Below are 19,285 nucleotides of genomic sequence, written 5' to 3' on the forward strand. Positions count from 1 at the left end.
TGTTCTCACTGCTTCAAACTGACAGCCACAGCAAGGAAGGATAGGGAGATGAGGCTAAAAATGAGTCTATTTGACAAGGCTCTTCAGCCTGAGTCATTGAAGAGGCCCCACGGGGAAGGGCCCTCAGGGCTGCATAAGAGGAAGGCAACCTCTGTGAGCTCAGTGCATAAGAAAAAGGAGATATCGCCCACTTGATCCTTGCCAGTATTATCTGTGAGCAGGACGAGTGAGGCATGGGGCCAAAAAGCGCTTGCCGTCCAGGGCGGTGCAAAGGCCGCAGAACATAAGACTGTGCCTGGGGCTCAGACTGGCAAGCAGTCGGCACCAAGGACCCGGCAGACACTAGAGGCTGCAGCACTGAGCCGCCCGGCACCGAGCGCATTGGAACCAGAGGCTCTGGCACGGGCTCTGACGGTGCCAGAGGTTGCTGCCCTTGCGGAACCGCAGGCAGAGGCACGGGGTGTGGCACCCACAGCACTGACACCCACACCAAGATCTCAGGCACCAGATGCATTGGCACTGACCAAGCAGCCACACAGCCTGGGCAAGGCAAGGGCTAAGATCCGGCACCGAGGTCCAGCATCAGACCTTTTTATGATGCTGCTCTCACCCAGTTCTCTGCCTGAGGTGTGCATCATAGAATGGCTGGCAACACCACCAGCCTTCATAGTATCACAGGACTGGAAAGGACTTCAAAATGTCTTCAAGTCCAGTCCCCTGTACTCAAACAAGGACTAACTATAGACCATCTCTGACAAGCTATACTTTTAACAGCAGGGTAGACTAACATTAGGGGCCACCCTGGACTTCTTGTTATAAAGTGTTCAGGGTTCTTCATAAGGTTCATATAAGTACATCTGGCAGTTATCTTGGCTCATCATCAGCCCCCAGCTGACTGGCCCTCTATCCTCTCACAACAGAATGGGTATTAGGCTAAACTTGTTTCCAGACAAAATCATTTTAGCACATATTGACACATATTAAAACTTTTGCAGAGAGTTCTTTGTTTTGGCCTCAGTGGCCCTGATGAAAAATTGATATACAACTAAGGTATACCGATGGAAGGTCCACTAACAGCAGGAGACAAATGTGTCAACTGCCCCAAGGTCTGCAATTTGAAAAGGGGTCAGGGCTCCTGGCCACAACCACTACTGCAACAGTGGTGATAGCAGGTGTTCCAGGCCTTTTATAGCACCATCAGAGCCCTAGGCACACTCCAGGAAGTGCTGAAGGACTGGCTGGGAGAGATTAGACTCCATAATACCCCTTACACCAGAGAGCCCACCCCTTTTGTGATCATGGAGCCATTCCTCCCGCTTTTGCTCAGCAGAATGAAACGTCTGATGTCTCCCTGATACTGGTGACAATTAGTTGGAGCGACAAACATGCACATGAGGACTCAAACCCCACTGTACCACAGTGTGCTTTTTGGGGTAGAAAGAATCACCTATGTTTCCGGAACAAGGCCAGTGTTTTATACACTCATCCCTGGATATACAAGCACATTTGGTTCCCAAATTTCTGCTCATAGGTGAAAAGTCACGAGTGACACAAAATTTCCATTAAAATACATGTAAAAGTCTCTGATTTGTTCCAAATGCTTGTAACAGGACATAAATCAGTTGAGGTTAGGTACTTTTCTGATGTCTTAGACTAGGTTGGCACCGGAATTAGGATGTAATGTAAGTACGTAGAGCAGGGCTTCCCAGACTATGGATTGGGACCCAAACATGGGTCACCATTAGATTGTTAAGGGTCACCAGCTGGACAGTTCTTAGCTGCTTGTGGCTGTTAACACTGCTGCGTCAGGCAGATATCTAGCATTAGAGATAGCAATTACCTTATGCCTAGGTGCTGAAAGCTTCACACTTGAGTTAATTGGCTTAAACAACTGTTACCTGCTGGGAGCAGGAGGGCTCGCGGACCCACCCAGCCTAGCAGCCCTAGTCAAGAGGCTATGGAAGGAGGAGGAGTGTCTGAGGCTGTGGCTGTTTAGGGCTACGTTGAGGTGGGGGGTGGGGAATCTAAGGCTGGGGGGGGGCGTGGTTTAGGGATACGGGGCAGCGGTTCTAAGACTGGGGGAAGTTTGGGGCTGCAAGAGGGTTCTAAGGCTGGGGGCAGTTTGGGGCTGCTTTGACCCCCCCATGGCTTGCTCATATTAGCGAGGGAAGTTCACTCATTTAGGGAACATAGGTGGGTATACGTGTCCTTCGTTTTAGCACATACTCATAAGTAAAGTACTCATTAAATGAGGGATGGGTGTACTGGGTAGGTCACAGAATGGCTGTCTGGAGAGTTAGGTACTCGTATGACTGGCCCAATGTGTGCCCAATGAACTTCTCTGTGTCTCCATTCCTCCATCTCTGAAACAGGGATTTGATACTTACACATCTTTGCAAAACAGCTCGAAATCTTCAAATAAAAGCTGCGGTAGATTATTATTATTATTGATTCCTAACAAGAATACATGAGATAGCGCCGAAGATGTGTAGTTTCTGTGTGGTTGATTAGATACTGGCTATTATGTTCTATTAAAAAAAATTCTCTGTTTTTAGTTTGAACTTTTAACATTGTGAAGTTTTCAGCAGTAAGTAAATGGTTAAAAGGAAAAGAGAAAAGAATACATTTGAAGGCCTCTACTTTAATCTCCGTAGAGTATTGGCCCTTCGCACTTCTTTTGTCACAGCATCATTCACAGAATCCAATCTTATTTCAATTATGCGGGACCTTGCAGGACTACAGACAAAAGAAAGTTGACAACTGTGGATAATTTAAGTAAAAAATTACACCCACAAGGAATTGCTGAGGATGAGAATTATCACAATATGTCAATAAAACATTCTCTATGACATAATAGTGGTGATAAAATATCTTTGTAGTAATTTATTCTTTTGCCATCTGAAGCCTGAAGGAATAGCAGTGTTCATACAGAAGACAATTTCCCTCATTTCTGCCTAATAATTACACAAAATTCTAATTTTATATTTGAATCGCCTATATATAGGTTTAATTAGATAACTGATACTGCTTTAAAGTGGTTTGTAGTTGAATATATAACAATGTTCATAGGTAAGATATCCTACTTGTATAGACAGTGATGTCACAGTATCATCTGTAACATCACTTTCTGTTGCCACAAGAATAAATCTGACATCAAAACAGATGACTTTGGCTTTTGATGACAAAGAACATAGCCTGTACAGCAAAAACAAATCCTTTGTGAATATACATTAACTAGCAGTTTTGGGATTTAGGATGACAATAATGATTGAAAGGTAGGATTATGCATTCAAATGTTTTCTTCCTGGTAGTGCTCAGATGTTTAAAAGATGGTTTGAATGCTTGATTTATTTCAGACTGCTTTGCTAACAAATCTCCTTATGTATTATACTTTTGTAATCTAATGGAGTCCACTAAAACTCCAGACTTTGTAGGGAGACTAACACATAAATACACAGTAAAATCTTTTAAAATCATTGACTTCCTCTCTCTAGTGAAAAATATTTGTACAATTTATCCTCTAGTGTGTTGAGATTTAAAACTGACACAGTGAGCTGGAAAATGCTGAAGACATCTGTTTCGACTTTGCTTTGCTGGTGAATTGATGACTTAAGCGTTCACCTCCCTGAAAATGGATTCAGATGTGAAGCATGACAAGTGGGGGAAGAAACTAGCTGTGTTCCATTGGGATAGTCAAAATGTTGAGTAACAGGTTGATGGGCATGAGTGAAGGATCTTAAAACTTTCACAGGAACTGAATGGAGACTATGAAACTTACTCCTGGAAGAGATAAGAATTACCACAGATCACCACTTTCAGAACTAGATGCCACACTAACTTAACTGTTATTAAATTCTTCCCATATACATAAAGGCCATACTGGGTCACAATAGTGATCCATGTAGCACAGTATCCTGTTCCGACAATGGCCAGTACCAGATACTTCAGAGGGAATAAACAGAACTGAGAAACTTCAATTTGAGCTATCCCATTACTCAATCCCAGCTTCCGGTAGTTGGAAGTTTAGGGACACCTGAAACATGATGTTGCATTCCTAACTATCTCGACTAATAGCCATTGCTCTTTCTAGCCTGCATGACTATATTTAATGCTTTTTTTAATCCAACTAGAATTTTGGTCTTCACTGCATCTCCTAGAAACAAGTCCTGCAAGTTCACTGCGTATTAGACAAACGTATTTCCTTCTGTTTTAAACCTGATGCCTAATTTACTTTTTGTGATACACAAAGGCGTAAATAACATTTTCTCATACCATTCATGGTTTTATGGACCTCTATCACACACACACACCTGCTTTGCTATCTCTCTTCTAAGATGAACAGCCCCAGTTTTTTTTCATTTCTCCTCACGTGGAAGGTCTTCCATACCTCTAATAATTTTTGTTACTGTTCTCATCTTTTCCAATTTTAATACATCTTTTTGAGGTGATCAGAATAGCACATAATATTCAAGATAAGGGGATACCATGTATCTAGATAGTGACATGATGATTCTTCTTCGAGTGATTGCTCAAGTCCATTCCAAGTTGGGTGCGTGCAGGCACGTGCCCAGTCACCGGAAGCTTTTTGCCCTAACCAGTAGCCATAGGATCGGTGCAGCTCCCCCTGGAGTGGCACCAATATAGTGACCAATATATGCACTGCCCGACTCCCCACCCTACTCAGTTCCTTCTTGCCATGCTGCCGGTCATTGGAGCTCTTGCTTTCTCTGCTCAATTCTTTAGCTATTAGCCTATTGTAGTGTAAATAGTTCTTGAAGAAGTGTAAATAGTTTTAGTACTTGATAGTTAGTGTTTTAACTAATAGCCAAGGTGGGGCTTTCCATCCCCCTTGGCACCTCCGTGCTGGGGAATGCCTGGGTCCCCAAGCTTTAAGTCTTGTTCAAAACATATGCCCATATGTAACCCCCATTCAGCCTGTATGATTTGCTTGGGGGAAGGACACTTGCGTGATTGCTGTCCAATTTGTAAGGCCTTTAAGCCCAGAACTTTGAAATATAGGGCCCGATGCCTTAAAGTTCTTAATGAGGCAGCTCTTAAGCCTCAAGGGTCACCAGCAGGAGCAGAGAGTGGAACTTCTGTGCAAAGTGCACTGGCACCGTCAACCATGGTGCCGCCTAAGGACTCCCAGCCCTGAAGGCAGGTTACCCACACTACATCATTGTGGTCCACGAACACAGGGTGGGAGGGAAAGAGCAGCCTGACGCTCAGCCCTACGGGCCACTGTAAAAGGCAATTCCACCAACCTTGACCTCTCTTCTTTTCCCTGACACTTAAACCTCTCTTCCACCCAAAATAAACTTTCCTTTTGATCTTGGTGTGATTTTTGGCATGCACGTGTGGTAGGGTGCACAATCATTGCTGGGTAGGGTCAATAGTACAGCTGCCCTTTTTTTAGGAAAATAGCCCTCACTCCACATGCATTCTTTTGCCTGAAACTTAACCCCCATCCTCCAAGTCAAAGCATTCATGTAAGACACAGTCTGATTTATTGGTTTGCCTTTGGTGGGGAGCACAAATGAGTTTAGGGGCGGGGTTGGTTGTTATTACAGGCAGGCACCCGCTCACAGAACTTGGCCCAAACAGGGCTGATAGTGGAAAGCACCATCTGGTATGAGGCACAGGAGTATAACATTTGTTGGTACTGGGCATAGGTTGAAAACAGATTCCAGAGATGCTCATTAAAGAGCACCTTGGTACCCACGCATTCCCCACACATAACAGGGACAGAACAGCATAGGTTCAGGACGGGGTCTAAAATGACAGCTTGATGGATAAAGATGTTTTGATCAAATACACCAGGTGCAAGGTCATGGGTGGTATCTAAGTAACCTCAGAGGATGGTAACCTGATATGTAATTTGTTTGTACCTCTGTATAAAGATTTGTCTTGGAGGGGCTGTCTTTGGCCAGCCTGAAGGGTACTGAGATCTCTCATGGACTGAGCTGAGTGCATAGTCAGGAGAAACACATGTAGTGGTTCAGTCGAGTCTAGTGACAACTATTGCTGTATTTCATTTGACAGTAAATCTGGGCTGGTGCTTGCAATTCTCATCTGATTGTGTGGTCTTTGGGGGCTCTCTCAGAGTCTGCTGTGCTGACTACTTGTGCAAAGCGACCACAGCACATATGAGGAGCACACGCATACATCTAAGTGGTTATCATCACTGGTCAGAGCGAGACCTATCAGAACATGCTACCAGACTTCTGACAATCACACCGCTCTTCCACCCCAAAGCTCAATCACCGCCTATGAAAGCAAAGACAGCACACCTTGGGCACCAGAAGGGCTCTAGCCGCCTACACAGAACCATACAGAAGATCAACACAACTGTTCATGGTGGTAGTGGAGCAAATGAGGGGGCTTCCGATCTCCTCCCAGTACATTTCCTCTTGGATCACTGCTTGTATCTGCACATGCTACTGTTTTGCCAGTGTCTTCCTGCTTGACATTGCAGTGCACTCAGCAAGGGCCCAGGCCTTGTCAGCTGCATTCCTGGTCCTTGTTCCACAGACTCATGTGGCAGTATGCCATCATTCACCAAGTCAGAGAGGATGCAGCCTTTGGTAGAGCAGTGTCAGCAATTCCTTGACTCTGACCCCCACCTATTTAGATATGGCTTGGGAGTCACCTAACTTGGGAGTCACCTAAGCGCTCCAAGAAGAGACGGCTGCTCACCTTCTCATAAATAGTGTTCTTTGAGATGCGTTGCTCATATCTATTCCATACCCACCCACCTTGCCCTCTGCTGGAGTAGACGGGGAGTTGGGTCAGCAGGGTCATATACAGCACATCATACCAGTGCTGCTCCAGGGGGCTCACGGCTGACCCAATGGGTAGCAGCTAGGGAAGAACTTCCAACAGCCATATACATTGTGCACACATACCTAACTGGAATGGATCTGTATAACACATTTCAAAGAACACTATCTTTTTCTTCAACATGCTGTAACAATGGGTACCATAAAAGTACCTAGATATATGCCATCTTTTCTAAGGAAATTAAGAGAGTGATATTTTAGCATTAACCTGTATAACACACCTAGAAAATTATAAAAAGGGCTGGTGAGCAGTTGCACTGCTTATAGACCAAGAGGCTTTCTTTTGGTAAATATCTTATATGCATTTACTATTGGGGCTGGCCAGGTTACAACTAAAATGCATACTGGAGCTGAAGAAAACCGTAAGCAGCTTTTAACATTCAATAGATTACCAAGACTTGTTAGAGTAGGCATAAATGATTGGCTCAAGTAAATTCTTCCTATGTTAAAAGTGACAGCAGTATTTATTCTTTTACTTGACCTGTTCACCACACTGAAGAAAAGGCATAAATCAGCTTCTCTTTGTCTCTTTGCAAATGTTGTAGTTTGGTGTTGTCAGTTAAGTGGATGCAAGCTGTCATTGAAATCTCTTCTTTTATGCACCCCATGCAAAAATCTGGGCAGGAAAAAGAAATGTTGATATGATCAATAAGCAAGCATTCAGATATGGTGATGGGTATAATATCAATATTACATAAAAGGAAAACATGACTATTACATCTTCTTTTGGCAAGACTCAGAGTTTTTCAGCTTATTTAAACTGAATTGAGACAGGTTCCTTTTTATTGGCTCCTAATTGCACTTTGAGGTCTTCAGTCTCCACACACGGAAATGTTGACAAAGAGCCTGTGGCAAATATGTAATTACAAAATGTTCTTGTGTATATTTCTGATGGAAATACTATCTTAAATGAGGTTTGCCCTAAAGCTGAAGGACACAGCGAAACCAAGTGACATGACACTTCAAGTAGGTTTGTACACTTCTGCTATTTCATTCTGTAGCAGATTTGTTCAAATATTCTGACTTTAACAAAATAATTGTTTGAACATTTGTCTAGATGAGACATGTAGTACGAGCCAGCCGTTGGGGGTGGGAACAGTTGCCCTGCGGCCCAGAGATTCAAAGGGGACCAGATCTCCCAGCAGCTCTTGCTGCTACTGTGGTAGATGACGGAGCCCTTGGCCTCTTTGACTTGCCACCAGAGTGTCATTTCACGTGGCTCTGTGGGGTGGGGAGGTGGGATGTGTCCCAGTCTGGGTGGTGCTAAAGACTGACTGACCTGATCCCCATTCTTTCCAGGGCCATGGAACTGTCCCTGTTCCCGACCCCCACACACCTTGCCCTGAGGCCCGCAGTGGCTATCAGCCCCCCTTCATAGAGCACTGGCTATCACATATATCCCCCTTCTCAACCACACAATAAAGCTGTGGTACATAGGGCTACTAATGAGAAACTGATATTTTATCATGGCCCTGTCACATGATGTGTTTGATGCCCTTGCCCTACATAAAAAGTCAGAATCTATTGTCTCCAACACTCTTACAGGTGTGATTTGTTGATAGTGAATGCCAGCATGTGTTGCATTTTCTCAGTGACCTTTGTCAGTATTGTTGCATGAACAGTTTGGGAGAAACAATACGAAGTCTGATGGCGGTCTGATTAAGCACAACCTTCATGCAAGGGGAGGCAGCTGTTGGCTGTTCATTGAACTTATGATACATTATAAAACTGTCTTGAGATTTATATATTAAAAAAAACTCTTTACTTTTTAAAATTAAGCATAAAAATACCCCAGTGAAAACTCTTCTCTCGAAAACATGGCTGATCAAAGGTGGAACAGACATAACTGCATCAAAGGAGCATTCGGTGTCCTTAGCACCAGTGGTAGCATGAAGCTGAGGCAGAGGAACGCACTGCTTCGTCATAAGGTGCCCTCATTGTGCTTTATTGTTCTGGGGATGAGGAAGCAAGAGATGTGGGAGGAGGGATTAGAGGGAGATGAGAATTGTTGTGCAGTAGCTCTCTTAAAAGTACCAGGCACTGATTCTTTCCACAAGAATCTCTTTCAAAATTAGCTGGTGTTGTTCTGCCTGTTGAGATATTCAGAGGTCAAGAAGAAAGAAAGGAAATGCTTCCTCTATTACAGGAAAAGGTTTTCTTTCAACCTATTTTAACTGTGTCTGTTCTTTACTCATGTTGCTGTGGAGGGCTGTAAAGGATTGTTCACAGACTTGCTCAATGTTAAGTAAGTGCTAGTTATACTAAAAACACTTACCAGTTCTTTCATATTTGCAGTGAAAGTGATAATACAGCCTTTGCCTAATTTATTTGTTTTTGTAGTTTTTAGATCCTTATCGTGGTTGTTCAGAAGATATGTCAACTCAGTCAAATTGTAGTTTGAATCTCATTAACAACATAAATTGCAGAAGAGTTAACCCTGGGCTCACACACCAAGTGCCAGAATGGGTAGCTGTGGAAGACGTCTTCCCTTCAGAAGACATAGAGTTCCTCCATACATTCTCAGACTGGGTTTCCCCAGCAACCGAAACCCGTGGTGATGTTTCCATGGAAACAGGAATTGATTTTAAAATGCCAGTAGGTACAGTCAGTAAAGAGAAGAGGGATTTTCCAACAAGATATGTGAGGCCATTTGAACCATCTAGGAACTCTGAAGTAATTGCTGATGCAATGAGGCTGACTCCTGACCAGTCCTTATTTATGGATATTGACCCTTCCAAATCCATGAGAGATGTGGAAAGCCCAGCCGCTGTGCTACAACAACCCATGCTAACTGAGTGTGAGGGTGATGTTACTATGTGTGAGCAACCAATCCTCAAGAGCAAACAAGTATTTCCAGTTCTAGAGTGCGTTGGGGAAAAATTAAGAGAAAAATTGCCTGTTGACCTAAACTGAGGTATGAATAGGCTAATTATGATTTGGACTTGCCAAAGTGTTCCCTCTATGAAATATATACTATCAGTAATAATACAAAAATATACTCCTAACCATCTTATTCCAGGCTCTGTGTTAACCTGTGCAGCATTTGTACTTGGGTAACAGTATTAAGACTTTCAGTTAGGGTCTTGCAACCACTGTAGGCAAGACAGTGTTCTATTCAATTTATGAGCTCTGAATTGTAGCTCCACCTTGAATCTGTACATACAGCCATCCCCTATCACCACAAAATTAGGACTATCCTAAGAGCAGATGGCTTCATGAGGGACAGGGCTTGTTCCAGCATCTGAGAGGCCTCTCTCCTTTCTCAGGCTTCCAATGAGAGATTGGTTGTCAGGTTTGGGGGTGGGAGCCACTGATAAATACCCCAAATCCTATATGGATTTCTTCTGAGGGAGTGGGAGCACAGCACAGCTGGATTTGGGAAGTACTCCCATTGTTTTTTTGGCCTATTCCTGTGACTAGCAAACAGAGCTATAAATTAACATTCCCGAGCAGCCTCTGCACATTCCCAGTCAGGGGATGCATTGTCTGTGCATCTGCAGTGATGGAGTGTTTCAAAGATGTGCTCCTTGTGGTGCTCTCTTGCCCTCTTCTGTCCTTTCCCCAGTCTCAGCCACTGTTTCTTCACATTCTGAAGGCTAGGTTGTAAAAGCAGGTGTGGTGCTCCAGCCATCTTAGATCCTTCCAAATGGACGAGGAACTCACCAGGCTGATCCAGCCCCAGATCCAACCCAAGACCCAGTGCTTTGGTTAGATTTTGTAGCTAGGCAGGAGTAGTATTTGAAACTTTAGCATGCATATATGCTGGATGAAAGAATGTATTTTATTAGTTCTCATATTTCTGATGGGCTTACAGATCCTCTGGCAGATCTGAAGAGGAAGGACCAGGATTTAAGAGCTGTGCCTCTTATCATGTTGTAGTTCCACTTTGGATCCCCATATGAGATGTTTTGTTTGCTTCAGTGACTGATATTCTCCTTCACGGTACACTGTCTGCAGCACCTTCAGGCCAAGACCTCACAAGGAGCATCAAAGCCAACTCTAAGCCATACAACTGCAAGAGGCACAAGTGGCCTAACCTTCTGGTTCCCTAACCATTTGTTTCATGAGTCCCAAATGATCTGCAATGGCCCTTATCTTGTCAGAGAATAAAAAGCCTAAGATTCCAATAAAGATGTCCTGCTCCTCTCCTAGAGTGAAAGCAAAACCTTTGCTATTGAAAGATCATAAACCATTGGGACATTATTTCTAGATACAGTAAAACCCCATGGATGCTTGCTTCTGTTACCAGAATTCTGATGAGAGCATCAACACCTCTGGTTCCAGTTAACACTATGGTGTATTCTTTCCAGTTAAGAGCATAGGGTTCTTTCGAGCAGAGCCAAGCACTATTCTGGGTCCCTCTTGGATCCCTTGGCATCAGTTCTGAAAACACTCTCAGAACCTAGATCTGTTAAGACAACAGAACAGGGCATATCTTTAGTATAACAAGACTGAGGAGCTGTTTCTGTCTCCTGGTGCCAGCACCATCTTACATAACAATAGCCTCTCAGGTACGTCTCTTGGATCAACAATTTGAATCAGAAGGATAGAGTGCTATGTGGACTATGGGTGGAGAGCAGGGGTGGGGTTCCCCAGCCTGTGGTCCGGATCCAGACTGTTACTTGTCTGGATCTGACTCCGAGACTTGGGGCTCCCCTATTGGGAGTCGTGGCATCTGATTTCCAGGAAACAGTAAACATGGCACTATAACTAAGCAGAAATGTTTGCAGCAAATTTTATCATAAGTGATGCTGCATTTTATAGTCAAACTAAAACATGAAGGTGTCACTGTTATGATGCTTACTGTTTATTATGCATTTATCACATTTTATTTTACAGTGATGCATCATTCAGATAATCAAGTTCTGAGACCACTACACTCTGGATATGAAGGATTGTTCACAGCTTCAGCTATGGATGACTTTTAAAATAGTTCAAATTAAATAAAGCACAAAGAAAAAAGGCCCTGTTCTATTCTTACTTTACAGTGATAAACTGATTATTGCCTTTTATATGACTATAATGTAATAGAATGCTAGTGGATGATTGTTAGTCTGCCTTGATGCAGCACCAGATATATTTGGAATATATTTTTACATATACAAACCGTACACATTTGCACACAGTTTTGGATTTACAGTGAAAATACCAAACATCCACTTTATTACTACTTTTATTTTTGCATTGTGAAAATTAAGTATCTTCCACCTTCACTGCATAGTTATTCACTCTTGCAAGCACTTTTCATCTAAGTGTAGTTGCTTTACAAAAACCGGCAATATCCTCATAGACATATTAGAAATGGGAAAATGGGGCATATCGATGTATATATGAAGTGACTTGTCTGTTGTCACTTACCAGGCCAACTGAAGATGCAGCAACAGAACCTGGGTTTTCTAATCCTACTCTAGTGCCCTATCCATCATCTCATACTACCTTCCACGAAACAGAAGAAAACTGAGAATCTTAATTGATTAGTATTACTCACCTTTCTTTTCTACACATTTCCCTTTAATAGAGAGAGGATTTGGGGTATTGGAAAGCTATACCCTTTAGAACTGATGTCTGCCACAAAAAGACTCTACATCTTCTATGGCCACAGAGCGGAGAAGGCATCTGAATGAGTTTCCTTTTGCAGCGACAAAGAAAAGGCCCTCTATATAACCTGTTGCCTGATTTTAAAAAAACATTTAGGTGCTTAACTCAGGAGTTAGGGACCTAAATACCTTTAACAATCTGGTTCTTGCTCATGCAAAGTAGCGAAGGGGTTTAAAACTTACATTTATTATCTGAAGCCCAATCTTATTTTATTTTTTGAGGAATCAACCCCCACATTAGCCACCATAATGACACATAGCTCTACTGCTTTTCTTCGGCTGGTCTCGAAGTGCTCCACAGATTATCAGCCCCATTTTGCAGATGGGGAAACTGAGGCACAGAGTAGTGCTGTGCCAAAGATCACCTTTGGCTGAACTGAAACCCAGTCCCCAGAACCCCAATCAAGCTTGCTATTCACACAGCAACACTGCTGCCCTTCTGATAGATACATTTTCTTCATACATTTAGCAATAAGCCAATAAGGGTATTACTCAACTAAAACAACTGCAAATTCTGTCATGGCTCCTTATTCCCTGTAGTGACAGGATCTCTGGGGTGCAGCCTGGGACAGTGGAACCTCTGTGCCTCATTAACATTTCGGCCAGGGCTGTGTCTCCCAATGTTCTGCTAGTAACAAGCAGCTGTGATCACTCAGCACAACAGCATGTAGAGCTCCACGCTTTGCTAGACTGCATGAATGCTCGCAGAGGGAAGGCACCAGAGAAATCCCCCCAGCTCCCACCGTTGTACTTCAGGAATATACCTTCTTACACTGCTCAAGATGAGCAGTGCAAAGTTATTCACTGGTTTACCACGTCATCAATAGAAAGTGGGTATACAGCAGTCATTGTAAAATCTGAACATATTTATCAGACTTTGCAGGCAAATTCACAGGTAAACAAAAACAGTTAAACAAATGTGTTGACTTCAAGAGAGAGATTTTAAGTTGTAGGCACAAAGCTGGAGTTATCAAGAGAAATATAAACACACAGTTTCCACTCTTAGACTGGGCAACAACTAGTTTACGTAATTTCTCCTCACCTCCAGGGCTACTGCTGTCCCTAGCACACAGGTTTTCATTCTTAAAACCTGGGCCAGTCTCCTCTGCTGGAGTCTTTGCAGTGTCTTTGTTGCTTGCAACACAGGTGGGTCAGGAGAAAGACCTTGTATGTGGCTCCTGTATTCTATTTTATGCCGTTGATCCCATGTGTTTAGAGAATATAAGTCCAAGCATGCCTGGTGGACATTTCTGAGTCCCCAAGCAAGGTTGAAAATTCCCCTGGTATGGCCTTATGCATGTGAGTCACTGAACTGTAGTTCCCTTGCTTGAAAAAGGCAGGTGATTTCTGTTTAGCATGCACCTGGGTGTTAGTTACCTCCCTTGACATTTTCACCAGAGAGTTAGTATCTGGGTGCCTCCCGAACCCCCAACATATTTTAGTGACAACCCTACAACACATTCTCATAACTTCATTTGCATTAATGATATACAGATTTAGATAGAAAAAATTACTTTCAGCAGAGACCTTTTCCTGGTACCTCACATGACCTGCTTTAGATGAAATTTCACAATTATGTACAGATGAAGAACGTGGGGGCTGGGGGATTTTACAGGGCTCTCTCCCCAATGTATAAAGTGTCAGAATTGTATCTCTGTTCACAGTGTGGATTGATTTAATAGAAAGCTGAATATTCCGAAGAATTTCCTACAACTATGCATGTAGATGGAGCCATTACCAGTACACGATGTGAGCAGGGAGCCCTCTGATCTTTGTCTATTCTGACTTCTAGCTTACATACCCCACCATTGTAGCTGTGTGTGTGTCTGGCAAAAGGTATCTTAGAATGCACCAAAGGGTTGCCAAAATTCCCATTTGTTTATATAGCTCCAGTCTAATGTACAACAGCTTTGAATGAGGGGTCTGGCACAACTTCCTCCTTTCCCATTAAGTTTGAATCTAAAGATTTAGTAAGACATTTATTATGGGTAACTGACAGGAGGAGCAGAACCTCCCAGACTGGCAATGCGATATTTCTCTGGTCGGTCACAAGAAGAGCCTAACTTCAACAATTTACACAAATTATATTAATTTCTGCTGTATGGATTTATGTTGGGCATGAGGAAAGATGAAGACCATCGGAGTTCACCGGTTGTGTTTTTTGCACTTTTAATCAAGTAACTTTCAAAGAAATGTTATCTAGAACTTTTTCTTCAAAGCCATTATGCCAATAGCTACTACTACAGCTACCGATAGCTACTACCACAGGCAATTCCAAGAGTGTATTTTTAGGTAAAAAGTCTATACTTAGCGCAGAAGCTCATTTACTGGCACACAGCAGTGCTGTGCACAAGGTCGCCCAATGGCATCTGGAAAGGCAGCTGTAGTTGTGTCATAATTTGTGTTTTAAAAGATAGTTGTGTTTATATTAGGACTTGGCACGACACACACAGTTTAGTGGTTGGGTCCCAGTTACCGACCTGTCTGACTCTCCATGTTTGAGGTGACCTGACCTTGTGTTATTATGTTCCATCTGTTTCCCATTAATTCAGATAATTGTGGTACATTACTTTGTCTTACTGTGCCTCATTGTGCACTTTCTGTACTGGTACTGCAGGTCAGATCCATTCTATAATTTTAAAAAATGACTTTCTGGTGAATGGCAGACTTATAAAGATTCTCAATACCTGATCAGCACAAAAATAACAGTATTTATAGGGTTAACATATTTGAACTTTCAAAAAAGAGGACACCCCTGAGAGGGAGTACATCTGTAGCAGCATCTACCTGCTTACATTACATAAATGCATTATAGCATATATAGTACATTAATATAACATAGTAACAGAGAAAGATGAAAGGTGAGTTGGTCAACATCGATGCAGATACACTCTCCCTCAGGAGTGTCCTGTTTTGAAAGCTCAAATATGGTAACCCTAAGTATTCAGCACTACACCCTGGGTCTGAGAGAAGCAAGTCAGTGCCAGCCTGGCTATAAGAACCAGTAGATAGGTCTCTTTTAGCTCCAGTCTGTCCGTGAGGGGCTCTGTGATGGAGCACATGTACATGCTGTCAGCAGGTTGATGGGAAACAGCTGAACATTTTAGCAGAAGGACAACAGCTGCACATGCTCAGTGCAGGATAGCAGCCATGAAAAGTTAACTTTCCAGCACAGACATCGCCTATGACCTGACCTAAGAAGAAAGGGAGCAAGGAGCTTTAGAGGCTGTTGTTGGTGTCACTGAAGTAGACTGCATTTTGGGTGTGGGACTGTGGCTAGAGAAAGTCTTAGGCCTAGGGAGGCAGGAATGTGTTCTCTTTTCTTTGTAATTAAGTATGTCTCTCAGCTCTCTGAATTCTCTCCACCATGATGAGTGCTTCCTTGATTTCTTCTACTTTGCCTGTTACGGGCCCCCTCTCCCCCACACTGGTGAAGGTCCCTGAGGGTTGAAGAACTGTGTAAAGAGGATGAAAGTTTTAATATCATGCTGCACCTTAAGGTTTTTTTTTTTTTTTTTGGGTGCATAGGGTCTGTGTTCCCTGTAAGCTGAACACAGGGCCCTCCTGAGGCAGGGAGCCTGACCTGGGGCAGCCCCTTCTCAGGTGCCCCAGGCCTCTCCCTTTCCCTGCTCTGCCCCACCCCCATTACTTCACCCCAGCAATGGAGCCAGGGTGATTACCTAGGGCAGGGGTGTTGTGTGTGGTGTTGGTAGCAACAGTAAGGGCTCCCCCACACCTCACTCACCACACGGATAGTGGGAACAGCAGCCTGCTCTGCTCCCCTGCCCCTCCAGCCCACTGCAGAGAAGCTAAGCACAGTGAGCCACGAGGACAGCCCAGTGGAGCAGACTGAGGCTCCAGCTGCCTGCTTGGGAGGGTGGGGGGGAAGGTGACCTCCTGCTGTTGCTGCAGCTGCTGCTGCCTTGTGCAATCCCCTAGGCAGTAATTCTGCATTCTCCTAGACATAGGATGTCTGGGGAAGCTGTTGTGGGGCTCCCAAAAGCACTGGACCTGGGGTCCTTTAGTCTTTGAGTCCCCTTCTTTCAAATAGTAAGTCGTAAGCCTTGTTCACTGTTCTGCCTCCATGTATGAATTAAGCCAAAACATGCTCCTTCACTAAAACTAAACCACTCAAACTGGCCAAGAGAAGCAACCAGCGCAATAACAGCACACCGTGATCTCCACTACACACAGTGGGACATTCCAAGTTGCTATCCAAATCCACTCTGAACAGCTTCCGTCAGGACTGCCTGCTGATGCACAGACACCGAGGGGACATGGCCCTGCCTGAAGAACACACAGACTGGAGAGGGGGCAGGTCTGACCTATCAAACCTTTGGATGTGGCCCTTTACAATATTTCCAATATTTGCAATTCTGGGCCACCAGTGTCCTGTAGCCCAGTGGAATCCTCAGGCAGGCTGCCTGCCCCCATGTCCCACATGCTGCTCAAAGCAGCCGGCTGCTTGGGTGAGCCTGTGTATCTCTGCACCATGTGGAGAGTAGGGCACGTGGTCCCACCGGTGGTGTGTGGGGCAAGGCAACTGGGGAGCCCATCTGAGGGTCCCGTTGGGCTGCTGGCTGGGAACTGTCTACTGTGGTAAACACGCCCTGCATCCCTTCCTACATCTCTCCCACAGGGGTCAGAAGCCTCTCCTGCACCTCACTGTCTTTACCCAAGTGCCCTTCTGCACGCAGCCTCCATCCCGCACCCCGCACCTCCTCCTGCACCCCACTCCCCTACCCCAAGCTCCCTCCTGCACCCAGCCTCCACACCTCCTCTGTTACTTAGAAGAGTCCAGACTTTGACCACTTATTAAATTCTTGAAGTTGCCCTCCACCATTGAAAATTATTCCCCACCCCTGCACTAGAGTCAGCCTCACCTGCAGCTCCGCGAACTCTGACCTCTCCAGGCTTGCATGTTGCTCTCCAGCCAGTTCTAGAGCTGCACCTTGGCACAGTAGTACAGATAAAGGTGGTTTCCCACAGCTGCATACATTGTCTTCCCCACTATTTGCCTAACACGACACACAAATAGCCTGTATGTTTGATGTGCCTGATAATGTTCCAGAAAGCCAAGGGATATGTTAGAGATGAGGCACAGCCTTGCCGTGTTTCCAGAAGTGATGATTGTTTAAGCCAGAATATAGTGATGCAGGTGTGGTGTTCAAACCAAAAAGTGCAAGGGGAGGTGTAGTTCTCAATTGAGCCACTGGGGAGAGCTGTTCCCTGCAGCTCCTGTCTGTCAGACCCTTCTGGGAAATAGGGGAGCAGGGCTGGACTGGTTCCAAGTGAGTGCAGGACTACCCTGGGTAAGCTGCTGAAAAGGCAGAAAGCACCAGTTCTAAAGGGCTTCAGCGCTGATCAGTCGACAGAGACCTGTCTGAGGGAAAGCCCTGCCCAAGGAAATCAAGGCAACACCAGGGGGCACAGTGTTTCAATCTCATTGCTGCAGAAATGTTCTTTGCAGCTATCCAGGGTGTTCCAGGGCTTCTCTTCCAGCTGCCCTGGCTGCTTGGTCAGCAAACTAAAACCTTGTTCTGCACTGCTTCAGCCATCACTCACTCTCGCTTTCGTATTGCCATTGTGGCCCTTCTACGCTTACAGTTCAGTTTATCCAAAGCACCAGTTCACAGAGCCCAGTTGCTAGCAATTGTTCTCAAAACAGATTAGCTTCCCTAGTCTAGGCACAGCTTGTAAGATAAATTTTTCCACACAGAGCTGCAGGACTGAAAGAAGGAAGAATAGTTGTAATTACAGATTTATTGAAGACAGCTGTAGGTCAAAGCACTTACCAGGGCATGGCTTCAGCTCCCACAACCCAGCCTTCAGCCAAAAGTGGGATGTAAATCCTGTGAGGAAAGCTGTCTCTAGTAGCTCCTTCCTTGTCACTGCTTTTACCCTCTCACTGGTTTCTATGCTCTTGTGAAAGTAGCAGAGACTCTAGCAGGGCAAAAGACCCTTCAGACCAGTCCCTCCCTGCTGGGGAGGGGCAAAGAGACCATGCAGACAGAAGAGTATATGTGGAAGAGGAGAGGAAGGCAGCTGGAGGTCAGTGGGCAAAGGGAATCGGAAGGTGGAGGGGGAGCTGGGTAGAAGGGAGAAAAGAAGAAATAAGGAGCACAAGGCACTAGAAAAGGGGCACTGTGTGAATAGCTATGCGACTGTGGTATCCCTTTTGTTAGCATCCACTTAAAATGTCAAGGCTTTGCTGTCAGCAGAAGCAGCTACCATTTTTCAAAAGCAGAGATAGCTAATGGGCACAGAGGGTGGGATCCAGTACTGGGGTTCACTGTGACTTACAGAACCACTATCCAGCCCTGTGGGTGCCTCAATATCCCAGAGTAACAGTTCCCGGGATGCCTATGGTCATGTGCACTGCTAATGCCTGTTTCCCCCCAAGCCCCTGTGTGATCCATAAATCAGGGGAGGAGGCTATTGGTGCCCACTCTGGGTGCTTTGGGGCTGGAGCACCCATGAGGAAAAATCAGTGGGTGCTGGGAACATACAAGCAGCACCCCATCAGCTCCCACCCCTATCTCTCCCCTGCCAGTCAGCACCTTCCACTCACTGCGAGTAGCTGTTTCACAGAAGTGCTGGGGAGAAGGAATAAACAATAGCCCAGTGTGTTTGGGGGGGGGAATGGAATGAAGTGGGGGAGAATCAAGGGGCACCGATATAAGACAAAGCCCCAGATATTGGGACTGTCCCTCAGGGTTCACTAACTTTTTCTGTCCCTGGGCAGAATAAATTTTGTTATGTGCACCCAGGGATGTACAGATGAGCACCACTAATAGAAATATACGCTGCCAACTGTGGGTCATGTGGTGTTCTGCTAATCAGCTGGGC

This window comes from Carettochelys insculpta, chromosome 6 (genome assembly GCF_033958435.1).
Source record: "Carettochelys insculpta isolate YL-2023 chromosome 6, ASM3395843v1, whole genome shotgun sequence".
Taxonomy (NCBI): Eukaryota; Metazoa; Chordata; order Testudines; family Carettochelyidae; genus Carettochelys; species Carettochelys insculpta.